Genomic DNA, 26,929 nt, shown 5'->3' with positions numbered 1-26,929 from the left:
TTGATTGCATAATTCCACATGCTAATCCAGTGGATCTTGTATTGAATTGTCATATGCAAGATGGCTGGAAACTGTGAAGAATGCTTATCTGTCTGGAATCTGGAACTGAAATATCTTAGTGCGTCCTGTAGAGGTTCTGGGAAGTTCTGAGGAGTTGAACCAAACATTTTCCACCACTTGAGGAACCACGAAGGTATCTGTCCTTTGAAATTCCTGTCAAACTGAATGAATTATGAGTGATCATAGCTCTCATTTTGGAAGAATAATACCTTTTCAAATGCATCCATATAGTCATAATAATTATACAGGGGTTCTGAGCCCTTGAGTACTGTAAGTGTTCTGAGAGTGGAGGGGTGTCCCCAAACTTTGCAGCTTACAAAACTCTGAATTATGAATTTATGGTATAGGACTATTGAGGGATTATTCCTATCTCTGATGTCTTCTATTCTGGCAGACTTCTCTTGGATGAGTATGCCTTTATAGAATTTAATGTTCTTTTCTGGGCTTTTGGGAAGGAAATGTCATTCATGGGGCAATACTTCCATTGCTAATGCTAGCGGATCTGTTATATGGGCCAAGTGTGGCTCAACATAAGAGATGTGCTGAACAAAGGGTTTCTTGATGTAAGAGGCTCTACCTGTTTTTGGAGGGAGAGTAAAAGAAGGTTGCTTAGGCACAAACATAGGACTTGTCCAAGTTGGAGTAAAACCATTGATCAGAGAAGGTTTGAACAACTCGATCCTTATGGCACTTAGAGACACCTGTCTTATCAGATTTAATGACAGTCTGCTAGGAACCATAGAATCCAGTTTGAGTAATGGTCCAATTCACTTCGACTGTTTCCCAAACCTCACTGTTGCAATTGACGACCCTCACATCCTGAAGGTCCTCACCCTCAACATCAAAACCCATGGAACCCTTGTGTTACATGGAACCAAGCAACTTGCTCTTATATACAGAGTGTATTATAAGTGCATGAGGACAAACATGTCCATCCAGGCAGTTGATAAGAGAAAGGCAGGTGAAACCACTCTTATCCAAACCCCAGATGTTAGATCCACCATTCAGGTACCAAGAACCCTGAAATGGTCTGAAATAACATTCCCTGCACAATGGTCTTTAGAGAATGAAAATTATCCTTTACAGATCCAGAATCCTGTTAGGAACCCAAATCTAGATGAAAAGTCACAGTTTTTGTCACAACTATCCTAAGTGGTAGACTGTAATTTGCTGTCTATCACTTTTACATAAACTCACTAATTTTTCTTCACCACTCACAAAGTCTTCCACATAGATAGTTGGGACAAAAATTGTGATTTTTAATATGTATTTAAAATTATTAATTGTAAAATGATATATTGAAGTAGCAAAAAGTAATATTTTTGGTGTTAAAGTAACAAATTTATTTTTGAAGGGAGCGGATGCTAATGGTCAGCACGCATGACTACAAAATGTCATATACGTACCATGGATTGCATTGACGTTGATTCATAAGACCTTATATGCCAGTACATGTCTGTACATCGTATTAATAATACAGAACTTTACCACATGTTGAACATGATGCAAATTATAATTATAATAATGGATATATATTCGGATGAGAATCTCCCAAGCAATATATAAATCCAAGTAATCAACTGCCAAAATCCCATATCAAGCTTCATCAAATTAGGCCTTTGTCAATGGCTCTCAACCTACTTGTTTCACTCCCTACTTGCAATTTCCCAATAGCAGCTTTCCCATCTATAGGTCCCATCCATCTCAAATCACTTTCTGGTCCTGTCCAATGCAAGGTCTCCAGCAAAATTTCAAGTAGTACTGATATTGTTCAGCGATCAGCTGATTACCAACCTCCCATTTGGGACTATGATTACATTCAGTCACTAAGAAGTGAATACCTGGTACATAATATATAGTATTGTTATAAGGATCCGATTATTGTATATCTTAAGGGCACACATTAGTCATCCATTTTCGAAATCATTTTATGGAGAATTGAAAAAGTTGTCACAAAAGCTGGTAACTTTTTCGTTTTTCTATAAAAAATTTCTTTAAATGGTTTACTAATATATGCTATAAAGGTACACATTAGTAAAACCCTAATTATAATATTGTGATGTAGGGAGAAGAGTGCACAGAGCAAGTTAACAAGTTGAAGGAACTAGTGAAGATGATGCTTCACAAAGTGATGGATCCTTTAGAGCAATTGGAGCTGATAGATACCTTACAAAGACCAGGATTGTCTTATCACTTTGAGAGTGAAATGAAGAGAATACTGAAGGTCTATACAACAATAATCATGGTGGTGATTTGTGAAAGAAGGAGAATTTATATGCCACAACTCTTACATTTCGTCTATTTAGACAACATGGATATAGTGTGTCTGAAAGTAATTAGGAAAGAAATTGAAGTCACCAATCGATATTTATAAGTTATAATTAACCAATGTTTTTGAATTATAATGCACTTTTGACCCTTATTTTAGTATTCTTTTTTTTTTTTTTTTTTGGTCCTTTATATTTTATATTGTTTTTATATTGTTCATGTTGTCCACTTGTATTAATAATCTAAACATTAAGAGGTGATACCCCAAATTTTGTGAATTGATTGAATTGGATTGGTTAAGTGTGCTTTTAGTCCTACATCAGATGTTTACTAGGTAGATCTTATGTGTTGCATTTATAAATAACCACAATGAGTCACAAATGTAACTTGATTATAGTCATTTTGGGGTGTAATCGCAAATGTAACTAGAGCTTTTCTCTTGTTATGATAGAATGGTATCAATGCCCACTTTGCCCGCTAGGGTGATGGGTAGGTCTCACAAGAGAACGTAAGGTCTTTAGTGGGTTGGATTGTGGGAACCCAAAAGTCTTTGGACTCTAATTGGTATGACACGCGCACATGTGTGTGTTTATATATATAATGGATGGTTAGATTGTTAATGGAAATAAATTACATGGCTAATATGAAAATATAATAAAATATAAATTTCCAAAATGAAAGTTTTGAATTGTAAAAGGTCAAAAGGAAAACAATTACAAACTTTAATAGTCAAAATTGTATTTTAGTCATTTTTTTAATAGAAATCCCAAATGTGCATAAATTAAGGTGTGTGTGTGTGTGTATACATCATTTTTAGAGATTAAAGTTAACCAAAACACAAATACAACAACAACCATGCTTTAGTCTCAAATATTTTAGGGTTGGCTATGAATATCCTAACAAATTAATCAAGGTTAACCACATATATGTTTTTCATCATTCTATTCTATCCAAAGTCATATTATTTGTTACTTTCTTAATTGACATGTCATTTTTTACTATTTCTACTAATATTAGCTCTTTCACAAATAACAACAAAAATATGTACAACTTCCTTGAGATTGTTTAGGTGTACCAATGAATAATAAATAAAGTTTAATTAAAAAAATCAAATTACACCTCATAATTAAACATATAATATTCAATAACTTGCTTCTTGTACCCTTCAAACACCTGTTAATCACTGTTGGGTTGCTATGTGTAGAAGTTTTTAATAGTTTCATGGAGAGAGGAAGTTTCAAGGCATGTCTTTGTGATGATACCAAGGAAATGCTAGCCTTGTATGAAGCTTCATTCCTTTTGATAGAAGGTGAAATATCCTGGGGGAAGCAAGAGATTTCTCAAAAAAACATCTCCAAGAATTTGTAAAGCAGAATAAAGATCAAAATCTTTCTACTGTAGCAGTGAGCCATGCATTGGAGCTTCCACTACATTGGAGGATACTAAGGGTGGAAGCGAGATGGTTCATTGATGCATATAGGAGCAAAGAACATATGAACCCTACCTTACTTAAGCTTGCAGACTAGATTTCAACATGGTGCAAGCAACCCACCAAGAAGATCTCAAACAAGTGTCAAGGTAAAAAGCTTGTTAATTTTGATTTTGTAATTTAAGCTTCATTTGATATAATTCTTCATTGATAACATATTTTACACATTAATGACCCTTGGAAGGAATATTATATAGAAATTGAAGCATAAACTAATAAATACTAAAATTAAAATCAAATTTGATAGCAACATGAACAAATAATTTACTGGGCCGAACCTATATATTATGGGGCCTAAGACCAAAATTAAATGGGAGCAAATTATATATTTAAATATCAATTCATTAATATAAAAATTAGTAATTAAATCTTTGTATTAAGGTTATGTCAAGTTGCCAACTATAATATTTTTGATACCTCTAATTAAATTTTGATTATAAATTTATTTATTAGTAATTAGTCATATATTTATTTGATGTTTTATTTTTTTATAATAATTAATTTTTCATTAACAACTGCAATATTACTTAAAAATGAAAAGTATTTGATTGTAGACAACTTTGTAAGGTTGAATTTATTCAACCATCTAATTGGCTTTATTCCGTGCCAAATTTGCTTGTAATTCAGCATTTAGTAACCCTGTATTTAGGTGGGTTTGTTGTAAGGGTAGTGAGTGAGATAGAGTGAAGTTTGCTCAAGAGTGTGCAAGAAAACAGAGACTCGCGGCTGGGACTCGCGGGTGGACTCGCGGCTGGGACTCGCGGGTGGACTCGCGGCTGCAAGCCGCCAGAAGCTGCACACGTGCCAAGCATGCTGGAAGATGAACAGTCATGCTAGCTGGAGCACTACAGGACAAAACAGGACAACTGGCCATACGGTTAACTCGCGACTGGATCTCGCGACTTGGTCAAGCCGCGAGCCACCCCTGTTTTGTAAAACCTGACGTTTCACATTCCTCTCCCACTCCAGTATAAATACCCCTTTAACCCATGATTGAAAGAGAGCTTCCAGAGAGAATTTTGAGAGAGAAACCCTAAAGAAAAACCAGATTGCTTCACCCACAATCTATACCTTAGAGTCTCTTCAAATTCCCTTACTCTCTTCCTCTCCATTGTCAAATCCTTGAGAGGCATTATACCAAACCTGGTTCTCACCATTATCATCTCTGTGAGACAGTTGTTTGGAGTTCTGGGAAGCAGTTAGGAAGGAGCCAATCTTCATTGGTTGATGCTACGGTCTAGTAGCGGAATCCGGGAAGCTAGAAAAGAAAAAGGTTCGGCGCAACCTCGTTGGAGCAAGAAGCTTGGAGGGCTTAGGTGCACTGGGTAGATTAGGCTTGGAGGGTCTATTGCTGTCCTTGTATCCCAACTGTATTTTCTAGTGGATTGATTACCGCTTGGAGGGCGGCGAAGAGGTTTTTCGCCGAGGACTTCGGTTTCCTCTTCAATAACACATCGCGTGTTGTCTTTATGTTTGCATCTTCCTTCCTCTCTATCTTTGCCTTTATTTTATCTGCTGTGGTTTTATTTTGTTATGGCTTAGATAGTTGTTTAACCAATTTCATATTATAGCATGTGTTAAGTTTCCGCACACTAGTTGTTTGACATATTGCTTGAGTTGGTTAAGTTGTATTTTGGGGGTCTAAACGTTCAAAGGTGTTTTGTACACGTTTTTGAACTTTCAATTGGTATCAGAGCGGGTACACTGCTGTTGGTTTCATTACCATTGTGTGATCCTTGACTCCCTTTTGAGATGGATAGGTCTAAATCCCTAAATGCACCTCCATATTTTGATGGTAGTAATTATGCTTTTTGGAAGGTTCGCATGAGAGCTTTTCTGTGTTCTATTGATGAATCCGTTTGGGATGCTGTTGAGATTGGTTGGACCAAACCTGAGGCAGCCAAATCCACATGGGATAAGGCAGCACTTGCTGCATCTAATGCTAACAATAAAGCACTCAATGCTATTTTCTGTGGTGTGTCTCCAGATGAATTTCACAGGATTTCTCACATTACCATTGCCAAAGAAGCATGGGAGATTCTGGAAACAACTTATGAAGGCACGAAGAAAGTGAAAGACACCAAGTTACAAATGTTGACCACTCGGTTTGAGGAACTCAAAATGAGTGAGGATGAGTCTTTTGACTCTTTCTATGGGAAGCTAAATGAGGTGGTTGTCAATAAGTTCAACTTGGGGGAGAAAACGGAGGACTCAAAGATTGTAAGGAAGATCCTTCGATCATTGCCGAAAAGTTTTCGTGCTAAAGTGACAGCCATTGAAGAGAGCAAGGATCTTGACGACATCAAAGTACAGGAGCTGGTTGGTTCTCTGCAGACTTATGAGATGTCGCTGCCCAATCAACGGAAGAGTAAATCCCTTGCTCTAAAGACCATTAATGAGAAGGTGGAAGATCAAGACTCATCGGGAGAAGATGTGGTTGACAAAGATGTAGCCTACCTTGTCAAAAATTTCAGAAAGTTTTTGAAATTCAAAAATAATGGCAAATTTGATGATAAAAGAAAATTCCAAAGTTCTAGAAGGGAGAAGAGGGATTTCAAAAAGAAAGATGGAAAAGAATCCCAACCCACACAAGGTGTCACTTGTTTTGAATGTAACGGGCATGGACACTTTAAAAAGGAATGTCCGAATTATTTGAAATCGAAAGGCAAAGTGTATGCCACGACCTTGAGTGACTCGGATTCGTCTGACTCAGAATCTGAAGAGAGCTGTGATGGAGAGGGGAACTATTCAGCTTTTATGACTATCGCTCATGTTGAGTCTTCGGACGAGTTGAATCTGCTTGTACGAGACCTTGGAGAACATAGTGATGATGAATCAATAGGAATTGTTGAAGAATCAGATGCTGAAGAAGATGAAAGCACAGCAAATCTTCAAGAGAATTATAACTCACTCTTGGAGAAGTCGGGTGAGTACACAAAGGTGGCCAAGGCTACTGTGAGAAAAATGAAGAAGGCTGAGGAGGACTACAAAAGTCTCCGAATTTGATATAGGGAGGCCAAATGTGAGATAGAAACACTGAATGGTGAGTTGTCCGAAACTTACACAAAAGTGAGATTTGTTGAGAATGAGGTTGTGCAAGCAAATGTTAAAATAGAGAGGGTCACCACCAAGAAGCTAGATGATGTTATCTCATCTCAAAAGAGCTTTTCAGACAAATCCGGATTGGGATATACCGGAGGAAGTAGTTCATCTGGAAATGTCACTAAAGAAGTGAAGTTTGTAAAGGCCAAAGATCCAGTTGTAACTGACCCTACTGGTGAGAAGCTCGAGGTGGAAGAGAAGAAGAATGTGGTGAACCAACGGATGCTGAATCCCCGTAATCAGTCTGTGGGCAGGTCTGAATCTCGTGCCAAGTCACATCCACGACCACAAAGAGGTCCTAGAGGAACTTATGTGTGCCATTATTGCGGACTTCAAGGGCATACTCGACCAAATTGCCAAAAGCTGAGAGCAAAAAACAGTGCAACTCCTCAAAGGTCAGGAGGACCCAGAAATGACAGGAGAATTTGGGCAGGAGATCAATCTAGAGATCAAAATGGAGATCCCGGAATGATGAACGTGATGAAGATGATTGGTGCATTCACCAACTGCTTGGAAAGCTTCTCACGAAGGTTTGAAAGCCCTAACTCCCGTACCCAATCCTATAAGGAAATCACCCCAAACGCAAGTGACGTGTGGGTGAAAAAGGGTACTCATGCATAAGCATTACAACATGTCCATGCATTAATACTTCCTATGCTTTGTGACAATATTTGTTTGATTAGTTTGCTGTTTTTGATGGTGGTTGTTTGCTTTTCTTCTTGTGAATTTTTTTTAATTTTGTTTTATCAATCTTTTTGTTTCTTGTGTCAAAAAATCCAAAAATCACATAAAAATTAGAAAATCAAAAAGCTTGATTGACTTTGTTGAGTTTTGTCTTAAAACTTGTTTTGCCTTGTACCTTTGTGCCAATGGCTTTGTGCATTTTCGAGCATTGTTTGTTTACATGCACTCATATCACTGTGGGAAAAATCTTAAAATCTATGTGATTGTTGTAAATAGATCTTCAATCTTGTCATGAATGATTAGTGAATGGTTATGTTGATCTTGAGACATGCATAGACTTGTGTCTATATATCTTCCCACTTTTTATTTTTGTTTTGATAAAAAGAGCTCACCAAATGTAAATCTCCAAATGAAAAGAGATATTGAGCTGCAAAAGCCTGTCGCACATTCTAGTATTTGACTAGGAAAAAGGGTAAGCGACCTTATATTAAAAGTGAATGTTCATTCAAAAAGGCCAAAGGCCTGTTCTTCATAGAGAAATGTTATATATCTCTCTCACAATGAGAGATGATTGCCTCAAAAGATCAAAAAGATCAAATGTTATGATTGAAAGTAGAGTCAAATGATAAGCTCCAAGTTATGTTATCAAGTTGTGTGGGAGGTCATATATTCATATTTCTATAATTGAGATGGGTCACATGATCTAGTGCTAATTGTGTATGCCTTGGTTGAATTGATCATTGAAGCTTCACATTAGACGAAGGACTATCTCATTGTTGATATCCACACACAACACACAAGTTTATGTTCAATAAATGTCATATTCATTTGTGTGATTGTACTTGATGAAATGTGTTTTCACATGCTCAATCTTTGTTAATTCAAGCACAAAAAGATTTTTGAGTGTTTTAGGTGCTTTTGGAAAGTATTTTAATTGAAAAATCTGAAAATTTCAAAAATACAGTTTTGCCCTGTTTTGGCGGCTCAGTCGCGGGTATGTCAAGTCGCGAGCCTCAGTCGCATCTTCGCTGGTCATTTTTGGCGACTTGTTAGCGAGTGGAAGGTCCAGTCGCAAGGTTCACTCAGAGATTTTCGCGGCTCAGCTCGCGACTCACTCGCGGGTAGACCTTCCAGTCGCGAAAAACACTTAGAAAAATTTTTCAAAATTTTGTTCTTGAGTGCTTTGGCGGCTTGAGCTGGCGACTGTGTGGCGACTTAATCAAGTCGCAAAAATCGCGTGTTTGGCAGATACAGGAGCAGTTTTTAAACCTCTTTCAGTTTTCCCTCGAACTTTTGTAACTGTTCATCTTCTCTTTAAACTGTTTTTCCTTCCAAACACTTCGTGAATCCATTTTTCGAACCTCATTGGTGCTTCATTTCTTATCCAAATCATCAAGAAAAGGTATGGGTTTTTGCTTTCTCAATCTCATTTTCTTTTTCCTGCATATTTCTGTTACTGTTTGGACTGGTATTGTATTCGTTATACTTATCTCTTTGTGTAATGGGTATGGAGTGTCGTGTTTGATATTGTTCTCACCTGTTTTCATGTTGAGCAGTCACAATGTGTTTTTTCATTGTTCTGATTTTTGCCTATTATTGAATCTGAGAATCTTTTCTGAAATGGGTTTGGTGTCTATTTGTCTTACTCATTAAACTTGCTTGAGTATTGATGTTGGTGTTTGGTTTTGGTTACTGAGTTGTTATGATAACATAATGTATGTCTCTCAACCACGTGCTCCAGTGTGGATGTTTGGTTTCTTCATGTTGAAATATTTTCCCCTTGTTCATGTCTCTGATGGAATGATTTTTGTTATCTGCTCTAAATGTTCAAATGCTGTATCTAATTGCATATCATGGTCATGTTAACCTGTCTCAATGATAGTTTTGTCAGTTGTGCTGTCTATCTATGTCTTGGTGCACTATCACCAATTTTGATGCATGTGTTAGTTTGTGCTTCTGTGTATTGTTGGAAGTTTTGGTTTGGTCTGCACTATCTTCAGTTTGTGTTTATATATTGAAATATTGTTTACACTGAATCTTGTTGACAATCATCTTGTGGGGTATTGTTGTTTGGTTCTTTTCTGTTGGCCTGTTCTCTTGCAGATGTCTCGTCGATCTTCCAGGGGTAAAGACATTGTTGCTGACGAACCAGCAACACCAGTTGCTAAAAGGACTCGTCTATCATCTCAGGCATCTCAAGATCCAAATGAGGATAGGTTCAGACTTCCGCTTAACTCACACGCCTACTCAAATGTGTTTGACAAGTCAACCACTATAGTGGAACGGGTGGTAGAGTTCAACACTTTAGGGTCCACTTTCATCCCTCGAATCTTTGAGAATCGAGATTGGGCAAACTTGTTCGGGAACTTTGATGATCCAATGGATGAGCTGGTCAAAGAATGCTTCTCCAATGCAACTGATCTTGGACCTCAACTCATTTTCTGGGTCAGAGGAACAGAGTTTAGTGTTACCCCAGACTCCATCGCAGATCTTCTCAGCATCACCAGACCTCAGAATGTGAATTTAACTCCTTATGATGAACGAAATCCAGAGGTTGGAGAAATTTTACAAATCCTAGGACACGATCATGAAGTATCCAGTGCAGGAACATCCATCAGCACCGCAAAGTTTGCACCTGAGCTGACCACACTGAAGTTGATCATGTTCACCAATCTCTACCCACTGTCCAACACTACATTCATCAATCTTGGGAGAGCTCTATTTCTGTGTGACCTCATTACAGGAGCCCCCATTGATATATGTGCTCACATCTACTACACCTTGAGGAAGACCGCGTGTCGATCTGCAGCTCGAGGAATTATTCCATTTTGCAATCTTGTCATGAAGCTCATTCTTCGTGCAGGCATTATTCCTCCTGCAGATGGTAAAATGTTGACTCGTCAACGTCCCATTTCCTTGTTCACTCTTCAAGCGAGCAAAAGTCACTCCTCTAAATCACCAAGAAGTGCTCACATCTCTCCGGTTACTCCATCTGCCCCTGACTCAGAGACACCTGCACATACCACATCTGCATCACGTGCTGTTCCTGAAGCTTCACCGGCTGGTATTCCGCAAGCACAAACTGCTCCTCATACTGACAGAGTCGGCAGTGTACTTGAGCATATTCAGAAACGCGTTGATGAGCTTGTGGCACTTCTCTACTCCACAAACAACCATGTCCAAATGCGCCTCGAGACTATGGAGAATCAGCTAGATGAGATTCAACGAAAGTTGGACGAGAGTCTTTAGCTATTCGTGACAAAAAGGGAGAGAGCATTCAGTAAGGGGGAGAAAAGTTCAAAGGGAAGTGTGCATAGTGATAGGGGGAGTACACACATACTTTTGTCATACTTTTGTTTTCAGTCTTATCTTCTAAACTTATGGTTTTAGGTTTATGTTTGTTGGGTACTTTTAGTGTTTTCATGGTTTTGATACACTGTGTTTTGGTGTATAGTTGTTCCTAACTCTTAACATATACTCTTGGTTTAAACTTTAATATATTTTGATGATGTTATTTAGGATGTTTTTGTGGTTTGTACCCATGTGCTTTTGTAAGTTTTTAGGGTTAATGTTTTATGCATAGTTTGTAGGTTTTATGGTATGTACCTTGCTTAATGCAGCCTTTATACTATGTTGAAATCAGTACTTTAATCTAAATGTTCTGCATTTTGGTTTATGTACTGTCACTCTTGTGCCCTTGTAGGATTGTTCCTAGATGCATATGCCTTGTGTGCTATGCATTGGTTGAGTGTTGAGCATACAAGTGTCTTGCCTTGTGCTTGTTAACTTGTATGTCCTTGTGTTCATTCCAAGTGTGAATGAGCACTGTGATCACTACCTTGTGGTGTTCACTTGGTTGATCTAGTCATGGTTTGTTTATTAACTCCATCTTTGCTTGATCACATTTTGCATGTTTCATATGCATTTATAATTTTCTGCTTACAATGATCATAGTGTATTGTTGTGTTTCAGGAGTATTATGTTCATATAATTCAAGTGCTTCACAGCTTCTAGAGTTAGGTGTGAGTGAGTTTTGTTCAACTGTTCCCAACTCACATGTTAAGTCTAGAGTCTGTTTTAGGGTTTTGTCACGGAATAGCCAAAGGGGGAGATTGTAAGGTTGAATTTAGTCAACCATCTAATTGGCTTTATTCCGTGCCAAATTTGCTTGTAATTCAGCATTTAGTAACCCTGTATTTAGGTGGGTTTGTTGTAAGGGTAGTGAGTGAGATAGAGTGAAGTTTGCTCAAGAGTGTGCAAGAAAACAGAGACTCGCGGCTAGGACTCGCGGGTGGACTCGCGGCTGCAAGCCGCCAGAAGCTGCACATGTGCCAAGCATGCTGGAAGATGAACAGTCATGCTAGCTGGAGCACTACAGGACAAAACAGGACAACTGGCCATACGGTTAACTCGCGACTGGATCTCGCGACTTGGTCAAGCCGCGAGGTCAAGCCGCGAGCCACCCCTGTTTTGTAAAACCTGACGTTTCACATTCCTCTCCCACTCCAGTATAAATACCCCTTTAACCCACGATTGAAAGAGAGTTTCCAGAGAGAATTTTGAGAGAGAAACCCTAAAGAAAAACCAGATTGCTTCACCCACAATCTATACCTTAGAGTCTCTTCAAATTCCCTTACTCTCTTCCTCTCCATTGTCAAATCCTTGAGAGGCATTATACCAAACCTGGTTCTCACCATTATCATCTCTGTGAGACAGTTGTTTGGAGTTCTGGGAAGCAGTTAGGAAGGAGCCAATCTTCATTGGTTGATGCTACGGTCTAGTAGCGGAATCCGGGAAGCTAGAAAAGAAAAAGGTTCGGCGCAACCTCGTTGGAGCAAGAAGCTTGGAGGGCTTAGGTGCACTGGGTAGATTAGGCTTGGAGGGTCTATTGCTGTCCTTGTATCCCAACTGTATTTTCTAGTGGATTGATTACCGCTTGGAGGGCGGCGGAGAGGTTTTTCGCCGAGGACTTCGGTTTCCTCTTCGATAACACATCGCGTGTTGTCTTTGTGTTTGCATCCTTCCTCTCTATCTTTGCCTTTATTTTATCTGCTGTGGTTTTATTTTGTTATGGCTTAGATAGTTGTTTAACCAATTTCATATTATAGCATGTGTTAAGTTTCCGCACACTAGTTGTTTGACATATTGCTTGAGTTGGTTAAGTTGTATTTTGGGGGTCTAAACGTTCAAAGGTGTTTTGTACACGTTTTTGAACTTTCAAACTTTATATTAAAAAGTCGAAATTCGATTTTTCAAAAAAAAAAAAAAACAAAACAAAACAAAAAACAAAAAGAAGAAGAGAGAAAGGTATGAACATAAGCTATAAGGTTTGGAATTATTTTTTTTCTTTTCGGTCTTTTGATTTTCTTTGTTGAGAGACTGAGAGAGAGAGAGAGAGAATTTTCAGCTTCTTTGGGAGAGATTACATGTTCTACACTCTAAATCTCTCACATAGAGGAAATGGAGAGTCTGTCATTCTCTTTTAAAAAAAATACTTTTTATTTATTGACTGATATTTAAAGGTTTAATTAATACTCATATCCTATTGATTAAAAATTTGGGGCTTAAACAGTTGTTTAATTCACCTAAGGCACATGCTGGCACTCATAATTACATTAGTTATAGCCTAAATTTTAAAAGTTAAGCTATGTTTAACTTATCTAATTCAAAAGGTTAAAAATGCATCGATATAAAAAGAAAATTGACTTTTTTTTTTTTCCACATAAAGGTGGTGGAGGAGCACTGGCATTACAAAAAAAATTGAGCTTTGCGAGGGATAGGTTGACAGAGAGTTTCTTTTGGACAATGGGGTGTACATTTCATCCTCACTTTGGATATTGTAGGAGAATCTCAACAAAGGTCAATGTACTCATTACAGTATTAGATGATATTTATGATGTGTATGGAACTTTAGATGAACTTGAGCTCTTCACGAACGCTGTTGAAAGGTTGGTATTAATGACAATACGCCTCAAATGCTTCAAAGCTATCTTTGACATAAAGACTTAAGTGTGCTCTTTGTGATTCCAGGTGGGATATCAATGCAATGGATGGGCTCCCAAATTATATGAAGATATGTTTCCTAGCTCTACACAATTCAGTTAATGAAATGGCTTTTGATATACTAAAGGAGCAAGAATTACACATCATTCGATATTTTAAAATAGGGGTATGCAATTCACTTCTAAATCCATCTATATTAATCCTTAACATTTTCTTCTTGAACGCATGGTGTGTTATACTACCTTAAATTCATTGTTCCACCATAAATTTTTCAGTGGGCAGATTTATGTAGAGCTTATTTGTTGGAGGCAAAGTGGTACTATAGTGGGTATACACCAAGACTTCAAGAATACCTTGAGAATGCATGTTTTTCAATAGGAGCACCAACTATACTACTACATGCTTATTTTTCCTACACAAATCCAATAACAAAGGAAGCCCAAGATTGCTTGGAAGAGTACCCCAACATAGTTCGTTTGTCATCAATGATTTTGTGATTAGCAGATGATCTTGGAACATCTACAGTATGTAGACCAAACTATCCTAACAGTTTCATCAACATGTGAAAGTTCAAATAGTGTAAAAACACCCTTGAACGTTTAGACCCCCAATTTACAAAATTCCAATTCAAGCTTTATATCAAACAATTAATGTGCGAAACATGAACAAAAGCTTAATACAGAATTGGTAAACAATCTATGCCAATTAAAATCACATCCACGGCAGAATATAAAAGGCAAAGATAAAGGGAAGAGAGATGCAAACACAAGGACAACACACGATGTGTTATCGAAGAGAAAACCGAAGCCCTCGGCGTAAAACCTCTCCGCCGCCCTCCAAGTAGTAAAAAATCCACTAAAAAATGTAGTTGGGATACATGAACAGCAATAGACCCTCCAAGCCTAATCTACCCAGTGTACCTAAGCTCTCCAAGCTTCTTGCTCCAACGAGGTTGTGCCGAACCTATTTCTTTTCTAACTTCCCGGATTCCGCTACTTGACCATAGCATCAACCAATGTAAATTAGTTCCTTTCTAATTGCTTCCCAGAACACCAAACAGCGCTCTCACAATAATGGATATGGTGAGAAAAAGGTTTTGGTAAAATGCCTCTCAAGGATTTAACAATGGAGAGGAAGAGAGTTGAGGAATTTGAAGAGTCTCTTATGTAAAGATTGTGGATGAATCAATATTGTTTTACTCTCGGGTTTTTCTCTCAAAATTCTCTTTGGAAGCTCTCATTCTTTCGTGGGTATAAGGGGTATTTATACTAGGGTGAGAAAGGAATGTGAAACGTCAGGTTTTTCAAAACAGGACTGGCTCGCGACTTGTTCTCGCGACTTGACTGAGTCGCGAGATCCAGCCGCGAGATAACAGAACGGCCAGTTGTCCTATTTTGTCCTGTAGTGCTCCAGCTAGCATGACGCTTCAACTTCTGGCATGCTTGGCACGTGTGCTGCTTCTAACGGCTTGCAGCCGTGAGTCACCCGCGAGATCCAGCCGCGAGACTCTGTTTTCTTGTACACTCTTGAGCAAACCCACCTAAATACAGGGTTACTAATTGCTAAAATACAAGCAAATTTGACACGGAATAAACCCAACAAAATGGTTGATTAAATTCAACCTTACAACATGACTTTCGTTTCATATAATTCACAAATCCTCACAATCTTTTTTTATTTTTCATATCAAGATGAATTAAAAGAGGCGATGTTCCTAAATCAATCCAGTGTTACATGAACGAAACTAGTGCTAGCGAAGAAGATGCTCGTGAATTCATTAGGTGTTTGATTAGTGCAACATGGAAGAAGATGATTGGAGAATGATCTATGACCTCTCCCTTCTCTGAAATATTTATTGAAATTGCATTCAACCTTGGAAGGATGGCCCAATGCATATACCAGTATGGAGATGGGCATGGTGTTGGAAACCATGAAACTAAGGATCGTTTATTATCATTGTTTGTTCAGCTCATTCCACCATATAAAGATTAACATGATGAATTATTGTTATATAAGGATGTAGATTTGATGTTTTAACTCATTAATTATATTACATATTACCTTTGAGATTTGTGAGTTAGTTTGTGTCTGTGAGAGTTTTGTGATCGTTTGTGCGGTTTTGATTGAGTGTTGATAGTTTTTAGACCCCTTAAAAACAATTGGATTAACCTAGGTAATTAGCCAAGTTATTACTTAGTCCAAATTTCAAATCTAAGTTAGCACAATCAAACAATCATATCATACAAAGCAGCAAAAAGATAAATAACACAATGATATGATGACCAAGGAAAACCAAACCGGTAAAAAACCTGGGGAGGATTTAACCTAACTATCCTCAAGGTAAAAAACAAATCCACTAGAAAGAATCGAAATTTTATAATAGCAACTTAGACCACTAACATCCTATTGCTACCCACTAGTAGAAACTTACTGACACGACCACGTGCAAGTTTCGAGACCACGAACTCTTTCTTTCTTTGGCCTTTGCAAAACACAAACACTCACGTTTATGACTTTGAGATCCCACTCAAAGGTTTAGCAACACAAACTCTCCTGTTTGTGACTCTAAGACCACCTTTGAAGGTTTATATCATCAGCACCTTTGATAACTAGAGAAGGCAACAACTTCTATAATACCGAATCTTGAGATTCTTCAAGTAATAACACCGGTAGAAGATATGAGAGAGATTTTTAGGAACAAAACCCTAAATACAAGAGAGGTACTCTCTTCTCTCTCTAAAAAGCCTAATAAAAACGTGCTTAGGGTTTCCTATATATACTGGGAGAAGTAGATCTGAAACCCTAATCTTTAATAGGCTTGATCTGTTGTTTGGGCTTAATTAAAATTCTGTAGATACGACTTTCGATTGATCGAGCCTGTCTTTCGATCGATCGAACCAAACAGATTATGAAATCTTCCTCCTACAGCTTATATGTTCTTAAATCTTGACTTGAATTACCTTGAGCATTATCTAATAATACCTATAGACTTTAAGATCTATATCTAGCCAAGTTTGTATTCACGATTTGCCAATTGTTATAAACTTTTAGAACCTAACAAGTGTTGTAATCCATATCATTAATTGTGAATTTTAGTTAGCGCTGTATGTGGACATAGGCTTGGAGTTAGTCAAACCATGTTAAATACTGTTCTCTTGAGTGATTTTTTTTTTTTTTTTTTTTAATTCATGTGAAAGCGCTTCATATAACCTTAAATCAACAAATTGATATCAAAGCTCAAAGTTTGGCTAAGTTCACCAGAAAATATGTTTAGTGCATAGCTTTTTGAAAATTTCATTTGTAGCAGCAAAATATATATCTATATATATATATATATATAAATTACATGTAATTTATAATTACATGTAAATTATAATTACATTTAATTATATGCAAATTAACTTACTAGCCCGCACTAGAATTTTGAGGAAAAAATTTATTGGTTACTTTGATCTCCTTTAAATCTTAAATTTCCATAGAAAAGTCCAAATATAAAACAATTTCAATTGATACAAAGACCCACAAAAGAAAAAAGAAAAAAAAAAAAAAAAAAAAAAAAAAAAAAAAAAAAAAAAAAAAGGTGTCTAGCCTAAGTTCAATTCAACAATAAATTTCCAAATCCAAACCCAAAAAAAATCTATAACAAATTCCCAAATTAGCTAAGTAAGGAGGAAAAAAAAAAGAAAAAAAATCCCTTGCAAATTAGGATTCCTCAAAATACAAATTAAAAAAACATTGGAATATAATGAAATCTTCCCTCATGTAGTATCTCTCATTCATTTGCCTTACTTCAATCCAATCTTCAATCAATGATTGGCTACGACCTCCCTCCAGACCAGTGAGTAGTGGTGCAACAGTCTCTCTCTCTCTCTCTCTCTCTCTCTCTCTCTCTCTCTCTATTTTTTTTTTTTTATCTCTGTCACTCTCCCTTTGTTTTGGATCTTTTGATGAAGTAGTAGTTTTGTAGATGATGCCACGGAGTGTACCACAAATCTAGATTTTGTTTATTATATATATTTTTAGGGTTCGATTAATGTAAACCCTTAGAGCATACATTAATCATCCATTTTGGAAACATTTTATGAGGAATTTAAAAAAAATCTAGAATGTTTTAATTAATGTATATCTTAAAAGCTTACATTAAAATGTGGAAGCAATTGAGAGTCTTGCAGGCTTAGCCATTGCAAGAGTGAAGTGGTCCTCATCAGTGTAGGACCATCTGAGGGGGTGAGAGTATGGCGGACGAGTTAGAAGAGCTTTGGAAAAAGTTGACTTTTACAGAAGTGGAGGATGAGATTATCTTACGGGGTAGTAGCACAACGGAGGCCGCAAGAAAGATAGGGAAAAATTGCCTTGTGATGAAGATGCTCTCACACAAGAGCATATATATTGATGCTCTTAGGAAGAACCTTAGAATGATCTGGAAACCACAGAAGAGCATCCAGATAAATGAAGTGGAGGATGAGCTCTACCTTGTGGAGTTTGGGGATGGGCGGGATAAAAAGAGAATAATGGAGATGTGTCCATGGACATATGAGAAGTACTTGATACTGTTGAGGGAGTTTGAGGACGAGTAAGTCCCAAAGGATATTTCACTCTAGCAGTCTCCTTTTAGGGTGCAGATACACAACCTTCCTTTGAAGAGTAGAACCAGAGAAACAGGCAAAGCTATAGGAGCTAAGTTGGGGGAGGTCTTGGACGTTGATGTCGCGGAGTCTAGTGTACATTGGGGTAAATTCTTGAGGGTGAGAGTGCAAATCGATGTCACAAAGAAGATTGTGAGGAGGAAAAGGATTGTTATAGAAGGAGGGGAGCAAAGGTGGATAACTTTCAAATATGAGAGGCTTCCAAACTTTTGTTACCATTGTGGGCTACTCATTCATGGTCTAAAGGACTATGAAGAAAGGAATGGTGTTGATGAACATTTGGACCTGAGTAAGCTTCAGTATGAAGCATGGCTGAGTGGCGAAGCAACGAGGAGAGGTGGAAGAGATATCACGAAGGTGGGATATAAGGAAGGAAGAGCCAATCGGGGGTGGTCAGTGAGGAAATCAGAGGGAGGTAAGGCAAGGTTAACACATGCACCGGAGGAAGGGAGTGGAGTGGGAAATTAATCAGAGTCAACGTAGGCGCCCGTGGGGACCGTGTCACTGAGAATGAAACAAGAAAAGAAGGCCTGAGAGGTAAGGCCTAAGAGGTCAGGCTACAGGATGTGAGCATGAAACGGACAAAAGCAATTGCATCGGTGAGAACGAAAAAGGAATCACTTCTACTTCAGTTAAGGAAGACAAGGGGGGCATGGGGCTCAAAATGAGGCTTTGGAGGTAATGTAGTAGGAGACAGGGACGCTACATGGGAGGGCAACTCCTTTGAATTTCAGATGGCACCAACCATGGAATGGATTCAGAATTTTAAAGCCCAAAAGGTTAAGGAACATGGGTCTGGCCCAATGGCCCTCTGTTATAAGGAAAACATGGGCTGGGTTGCGGAGCTCTTAGGCCCAAAGAGTGGCCACTAGAAGAGAATTACACGTGAGGCCTGTGAAGCAAAACCAAAGGAGGATATGGGCCTAAGAACAAGGAAAAAAGCAGGTATCACTCCCATTAATGATTTAAAAACAAACACCATTGATCTGAAATGCAAAAAACGACTTGAATAAAACAAAACCCTTAGGAGAAAATCTTCAACGGATGGCAGAGAAGCGGTGGCTGCGGAGCAACACCGCCGAGCCAAATAAGTGTGCTGGCTTGGAACTGTTGAGGTTTCGGGTCACCCCCGACAGTACGGACTCTCACCGACAAGGTGAAGTCAAAAAATCCTATTTTAATTTTCCTTTCAGAGACCAAAGCAAGTGTTAGTCGGATGAAGGGTTTTTAGAGGAAATTGGAGCTCACACAAGGTATTTCGATGCCGAGTGATGGACGTAGTGGTGGTTTGGTGATGATTTGGTGTGAGGGAGTGGACGTTACATTCATGAGCTGCTCACATTCACATATTAATGTGGTTGTGCATGGTAAGGGAGGTGCAAGTCCATGGAGGGCAACGGGTTTTTATGGCCACCCCGACGCTAGCAAGAGACACACTTATGGGAGCTGTTAAAGACTTTGAAAAATCAGAGCACTTTGCCATGTGTGGTTTTCAACGACTTCAATGAAATCGAGCACCCCGAGGAGAAGCTAGGTTGGCTGGATTGAGATGCTGATCAGATGGGGAATTTCAAAGAGTGTTTGGGTAGGTGTGGTTTGCTTGATCTAGGTTTTGTGGGACAGAGGTTTACGTGGTGTAATGGGAGATTTGGGGAGCAACGGATAATGGTGAGGCTAGACAGGTTCGTGGCAGATGAAAGATGGATTGAACAATTCTTTGAAGCATAGGGCTGATACATCTCGATGTCTACGTCAGACCATTGTTTACTTGCCCTGTTCCTAAAAAAGAAAAGACCCTCTAAACTGATGAAGAAGAGGTTCCTTTCTAAGGCGATGTGGGTAAGGGATGGAGGATGTAGAGAGGTGATTGAATCGATATGGGATTCTTCTTAAGCAAATCCGAATGAGTGCTTCACTGATAAAATCAATAAGTGCCAATCCCAACTACGGCTTTGGAATCAAAGGACATTTGAAAATGTAAATACGAGGCTGAAACGATTGAAAGAATGTTTGCAACTTATCAAGGGGCAAAATCTCCTTCATGAAACAACAAATGAAATTCAAGCACTGAAGAAGGAAATTAACAAAACACTAGTCAAAGAGGAGGTGATGTGGAATCAAAGGTTGAGGGTACTTTGGCTAAGATGCGGAGATAGAAATACTAGATTTTTTTTATACGACAGCGACCCAAAGACAAAGGAGAAACAAGATTGAAGGGTTAATGGATGAAGAGGTGTGGTATGATAGTAAAGAAGATTTGGAGAGGGTGATTTTAAAGTACTTCTCAAGCATTTACAATATGGACCACCCTACCTCATTTGATGCCAGCTTGAATGCAGTAGCCCCATGGGTCACACAAGAGATGAATGGAGAGCTGATGAGAATGTTCAGAGAGGAGGAAATCAGAGCGGCACTAAACCAAATGCACCCTACAAAAGCTCTCGGCCCCGATGGTATGTCGCCTATTTTCTTTCAAAAATATTGGGATGTAATGGGTCAATCTGTTGTGAGTTGTGTTTCCCAAATCCTTAACACAGGTGTGATACCTCTTGAATTAAATGAAACTTATATATGCCTGATTCTAAAAATTAGATGTCCACAAAAGATCACTGATTTCCACCCAATTAGCTTGTGCAATGTTGCATATAAGATTGTGTCCAAAGTTCTTGCAAATAGGTTGAAGAAAATCCTACTGGAAGTGATAAGCAAGTCACAAAGCGCTTTTGTCCTAGGGAGGCAGATCATGGATAATGTGTTAGTGGCCTTTGAGACAATGCACCGCATAGACCAAAAAAGAAAAGGAAAAAAAGGCCTAATGGCTATAAAGCTCGATATGAGCAAAGCCTATGATATAGTGGAGTGGGCATTTTTGGAGGCGATGATGAGAAAATTGGGTTTTCAAGAGGAATGGATTAGGTTGATTATGATGTGTGTTACGACAGTGTCCTACTCAGTCCTAATCAACGGGAAGCCAAAAGGAAAAATCATTTTGACAAGGGGGCTACGTCAAGGGGACCCTATCTCTTCCTACCTGTTCCTTTTGTGTGCAAAGGGTTTAACGGCCATGCTTCTAAAGGATGAAAGGGAAGGTTTGATCAGTGGAATTTCAGTGTGTAGGGGAGTGCCGAGGATTTCCCATCTCTTGTTCGCCGATGACTGTATTATCTTCGATGAAGCAAGTATTAGAGAGGGAAACAAGGTTTTGAAGGTGCTTGATGACTATGAAAGGGAGTCGGGGCAGAAGTTCAATAGAGAGAAGACGTCGCTAATTTTCAGCAAGAACACAAATAAAGAGATCCAAGAGGAAATCAAAAACAGCTTTGGTGCTCAGATTATACACAAGCATGAGCAATATTTGGGTCTACCTACTTTAGTGGGGAGAGGAAAGAAGAAGGCCTTTAACCGGATAAAAGACCAAGTGAAGAGGAAAATAGCAAGGTGGAAAGGGAAATTGCTTTCAAATTTAGGTAAAGAAGTACTAATTAAGGTGGTTGCCCAAGCAACAATAACATACACAATGAGTTGCTTCAAACTCTCGGATTCCCTTTGTCGAGAGCTCAACTCCATGGTGAGCCAATTTTAGTGGGGGTAGAAGGACAAAAGCAAGAAGATGGCATGGATATCATAGGAAAATATGTGCACACCAAAATTGTAGGGCGGAATGGGTTTTAAGGACTTGAAAGCCTTTAACTTGGTGCTTTTTGCAAAACTAGGGTGGAGAATTAGTCATAATCCGGATTCCCTCACTCATAAGGTGTTTAAAGCAAGATACTTTGCAGAAGGCTTATTTATGGATGCACAAGTGGGAAAGAAGCCATCGTATGCGTGGAGGAGCATTATGGCAGCCAAGGAAACGATTAAGGTGGGATCAAAGTGGATAATTGGTAATGGGAGAAAAGTGAATATATGGTGTGACAGATGGTTGCCTTTGTCGGAGTCTTTTAAGGTTCTCAGCCCCCAAAGACACAATACAAGAATGGTGAAAGTGGCACAGCTCATTGACAGCGAAACAAGTACGTGGAAGGCTGAACTTATAAAGGAAACTTTCCTTCCCCATGAAGCAAACAACATTCTTAGTATCCCCTTAAGCCCGCGGCTACCAAAGGATTCATGAGTTTAGGCATGGTCTAAGAATGGCCTTTTCACGATGAGAAGTGCTTATGGGGTGTCACTCAAACTGTTGAAGATTAGCACACCTAGAACAAGAGATGACAGCTTTGACAAAGCCAAGGCAGCCCAATTTTGGAAGGTGTTGTGGAAGATTGATTGCCCAAATTAAATAAAGCATTTTCTTTAGAGGGCGTGCAGAGAAATCTTACCAACAAACTATCGCTTGGTAGTGAGGAAGGTGAGTAGCAATGATAGGTGTGGGTTTTGTGGGGAATGTGAGTCCTCAGGTCATACCCTTTGGGATTGCAAAGTTGCTGCTGAAGTATGGAAGGAGATGGCACTTGATCTTCTTGTGTTGCCCCAACCCACAAGGGATTTTGTGGACGGGGTCTGGGTTGTGAAGGAGAGGAAGGAGGACATGGATTGGGTGTTGTTTGCAGTTACGACGTGGAATATATGGAACAACAGAAACAAATTCAAGCATGAGGGTACAAACAAAGAACCGAGCAAAATAGCCAGGGAGGTACGAGAGTATGGGATGGAAATCAAAGGATCCCAACTGCCCCGCCCATGTAACAAGGCCTCAATCCGCTATCAATGGAAACCACCAAGGGAGGGGAGGTATAAAGTGAATGTGTATGGGGCAAATTTTGCGAACTTGGGATGTTGTGGGGCCAGGGTAGTCATTAGGAACGAAGAGGGTTTGATTATGGGTGCGATGAGCAAGAAAATACCCTGCCCTCTAAGTGCTACAGAGGTCGAGGCAAAGGCACTGGAGGAGGGAATTCAGCTTGCTTAAGACTTGGGCTTAAGGGACTTAGACTTCGAAAGCAATGCGCAGGTTGTGGTAGGGGTAGTTGCTGGCCATGACCTAGGTAGTTGCTCAATTCAGAAAGTGGTCGAAGGCATCAAGGAAGGTCTAACAGCGTTTAGATCATGGAGTTGCTCATCATATGTCCATAGACAAAGCAATTTGGTAGCACATATTATGGCTAGGGAGGCCTGGAATGTTAGTGATTGTGTAGTTTGGGTTGAGGATACCCCTTCTGTAATTGCAAACCAGATTGGTCTAGATGTAAGTGCAAAGGACAATTGTCTTGAGTAATGAAATTAAGGCATGTTTTCACACACACACCCACACCCACACAAAAAAAAAAAAAAAAAAAAAAAAAAAAAAAAAAAAATTTTTTTAAAAATTAGTGGTTCACAGCTTACCCTTTTTAATGATGATGATGTTCCAATTACTGAGCAAGACATAAGATCTGAGTATTCTTTGGCTGTTATAGAATCCAATGATGCTTCTGCTGAGGATATGGACCATGTTTCTAAATCTATGTCCCCACAACATGAAGGTCAAAACCTAGCAAGCAAAGACTCAGAACTGTATGTGACAGAGGGTGATGACCACAACAATTGAGATTCTGAATCAAAATCCACCACTAAAGGGGAGTCAGATTCTGAATCGGAATCTACCACTAAAGGAGAGGCTGAAGGAGAGTCTGATGAAGAGATTGCATCAGATGAAAATTCATCTGAGTGTGGAGAAAAATACAATGATGATGATGCAGAAGCAGAAGAAGAAAAGGATTTAGAGGCTCCAGTTCTTCCTATTGGTTTTGAGAAGTTGGAGAACAACCATTCTGGTTCTGAAGGCATTGTTGCTAAACAATCGGACATACAGGTTTCTGTTGAGAATCAGGCATCTACTATGGAAATTTATAATATTGAAGCATTGGTTGATGCGTATGTGACTGAAGCAAAAGAAGTTGCCATGAAAACCAATGACCAATCATTGGTTGGAACTCCAATATCTATGAAGAATGAGTCCAGATATCCTGATTTCTAACTGAGAAGTCACATTATCAACAGTGGCAACGAATTCAATATCTGAGGACAAGACTTCTTGTCATGCTGATGATCCAATGGCCAATGCAGAAGAGATGCATGAAACTTTGGTTGATGTTTGTGTAATGCCAACACATGAATCAAACATGAGTACTAATCTAATTTCCGACAACAAAGTCACCTATGAAATTCCATTTCAACCATTTGCAGATGATCAGCTTTTGGGACAGTTTCCTTGCCTTACTCAGTTGACACCAAGGAAATCTTTAGCTATAAAAGAATCAGAAGGTTTTAAACTCTGGGTCAAATTAAATTAGGAAAAACTAAACAAAGTAATAACAGCTGGGTCATTTAAGACCCAAGCTAACTTCACGTGAGGGAGGTGAGTATTAAACTCTCTCCTCTGTCATCACATCATTTGGTCCACCAATTTCTCTCATCTATTCCTCATTTTCACCTTAAAACATGCTCTTTCCTTTGCCTCAACACAATCCCGAATACACAGCAATCAACCTTTAATACTATAGCTATGAAAGGAAAGTTTAAAAGGAGAAATTTTAGGGGGGACGTTTATCACGGAAAATTTATAAAGATGTGTTAGTCAACCTTGTTATACACTTATAAAAACAGAGGAATGGATGTCTCTTAATACATATGAAATAGCAACAAAATTCCTAATTCAGTGTCTTACTCTTCCTTCAATTTCTGTGGGCATTAATACAAGTTCAAACATTTGGTTTGTGAGTGCACACAACCAAAGCTTGCAGTTGAATCCTGAGGGGTGATCACCATTCGCCAGAGCCATTTCTGCACCAAGGATATATTGCATCCAGTGAGGCGAAATCACTTCTTAGGATAGTGGATTGAGTTCCACGCCTCAACTCTCTCTATCATCAATAAGTTTCCTCTAATCTCTTGAATTTACTCTATTGGTTTTGTTAATTAGTCTCATATATTTCCAACAATCTAAGAAGTGACTTGCTCTACTTAATAATCAAATATGAGCATTGCACTTGACATGTCTAAATTGGAACCATTTGATGAAAACCATTATAAGAGATGGTCTGAGAGGATGTTATTTTATCTTGAATCTATTCATGTGGATTATGTGTTATTCAATGATCGTGTATCTGATGAAATGCATGAGCCTGCTCGTCCTGCTTCTATTAGGAATTTTGAAAGGGATAATCGTACTTGTAGGGGTCATATTCTGCATTACTTGTCCAATTCATTATTCGATATTTACTGTGGTTCTAACTCTGCTAAGGAAATTTGGGATGCATTAAAAAAGAAATATTCCATGGAAGATGCTGGTTTTAAAAAATATGTTGTTGGTAGGTTCCTTGATTTTAAAATGGTAGATGAAAAACCAATCATGGATAAGGTCCATGAGTATCAACATATTGTTTTAGAAATTTTGGCTAAAGGGATGAAAATAGATGAGGAGTTCCAAGCAGCTGCTCTCATAGAGAAGTTGCCACCTTCTTGGAAGGACTATAGAAACTATTTGAAACACAAAAGGAGAGACTTATCAATGGATTGAGGAATCAAACCGGATGGGAGATATAACAAATTATACTAACCTAGAGTTCACATCTAAAGCAAACTAAGTTGAACAGAAAAATGCAGAAAAATTTCAGAAAAAATGGAAAAGGCCCAATGGAAAGACTGAATATATATTAAAGAAACAAAATAATATTGGAAAGAAAAAGAAAGGTCCTTGCTTTGTGTGGAAAAATTGGTCATGTGGCTTCTGATTGTAAGTTCAGGAAGGGACAAGATCACCATCACCCCAAGCCTCAAGCCAACTTGACAGAATCTGAGGTGATAGCTGTAGTTGTGTCTGAAGTGAATCTGGTCAACAACATGATTGAATGGGTAGTGGATACTGGGGCCACTAGACACATCTGCTCAAACAAGGAGATGTTTCTTGACTATGAGAAAGTCATAGATGGAGAGAGCGTCTATTTGGGAGATGCTCGTACTGCAAGTGTTGCAGGAAAAGGTAAGGTACTTTCGAAATTAACTTTTGGTAAGTCTCTAGCACTGCACTCTATACTTCATGTTCCTAACATGCGAAGAAACCTAGTGTCTAGATCCTTACTAAACAAAGCAGGGCTCAAATTGGTGTTTGAAGCGGATAAACTTTGTATTAACTCGCAATGGTGACTTTGTTGGGAAGGGCTACTGTCATGGGGGACTCTTTGTACTTGATGCTAGTTTTGATAAAAATTAATGATAATAATAAAAATAATACTTTTATCGCTTATTTTGTTGAATCTTTGATTTGGGGCATGCAAGATTATGCTATGTGAATGTTGCATCAATAAAAGGAATGAAGCAATTAAACTTGATAGTAAATCTAGAAATTAAGAATTCTCAAACGTGAAGTTTACGTTTGAAGCAAGCACCAAAGATGAAAAATAAATAAAGAAAATAAAATTGGAATTATGCATAAAGTGGTTGCTCCATATACTTGAATCTTTGAAAGGATATCAAATATCTTAAAATGTGGGGGTACTTAGCTAAAGTTGGAATCCCTAGATTTTAAAGGGTGGTGTAGATTATTTCTCCATTTACTCACCAGTAACAAAAATAATCTCAATATAAATAGCAATCTCTTGATACAGAAGCTCCAAAATAATGGCATGGAAATAATCAATCATACATTCGTGTCAAACGGATTTATTGTGAATGAATCTGATAGGTGAGAGTATATTAA

General features: G+C 38.5%; 1 protein-coding gene and 1 pseudogene across 1 annotated transcript in view; both read left to right on the top strand.

Moving 5' to 3' along the window:
* LOC126700100 (uncharacterized) overlaps positions 1-26,929 on the top strand; it is a 51,253-nt gene that overhangs the window by 20,937 nt on the left and 3,387 nt on the right. The gene's annotated exons all lie outside the window — the stretch shown is intronic.
* LOC126700886 (myrcene synthase, chloroplastic-like) lies at positions 1,686-14,172 on the top strand (annotated as a pseudogene).

This window comes from Quercus robur, chromosome 9 (assembly GCF_932294415.1).
Source record: "Quercus robur chromosome 9, dhQueRobu3.1, whole genome shotgun sequence".
In the NCBI taxonomy this organism is placed as follows: Eukaryota; Viridiplantae; Streptophyta; class Magnoliopsida; order Fagales; family Fagaceae; genus Quercus; species Quercus robur.
The sequence above is the reverse complement of the archived record's forward strand: the minus strand, read 5'-3'. Positions and strand labels throughout refer to the sequence as shown.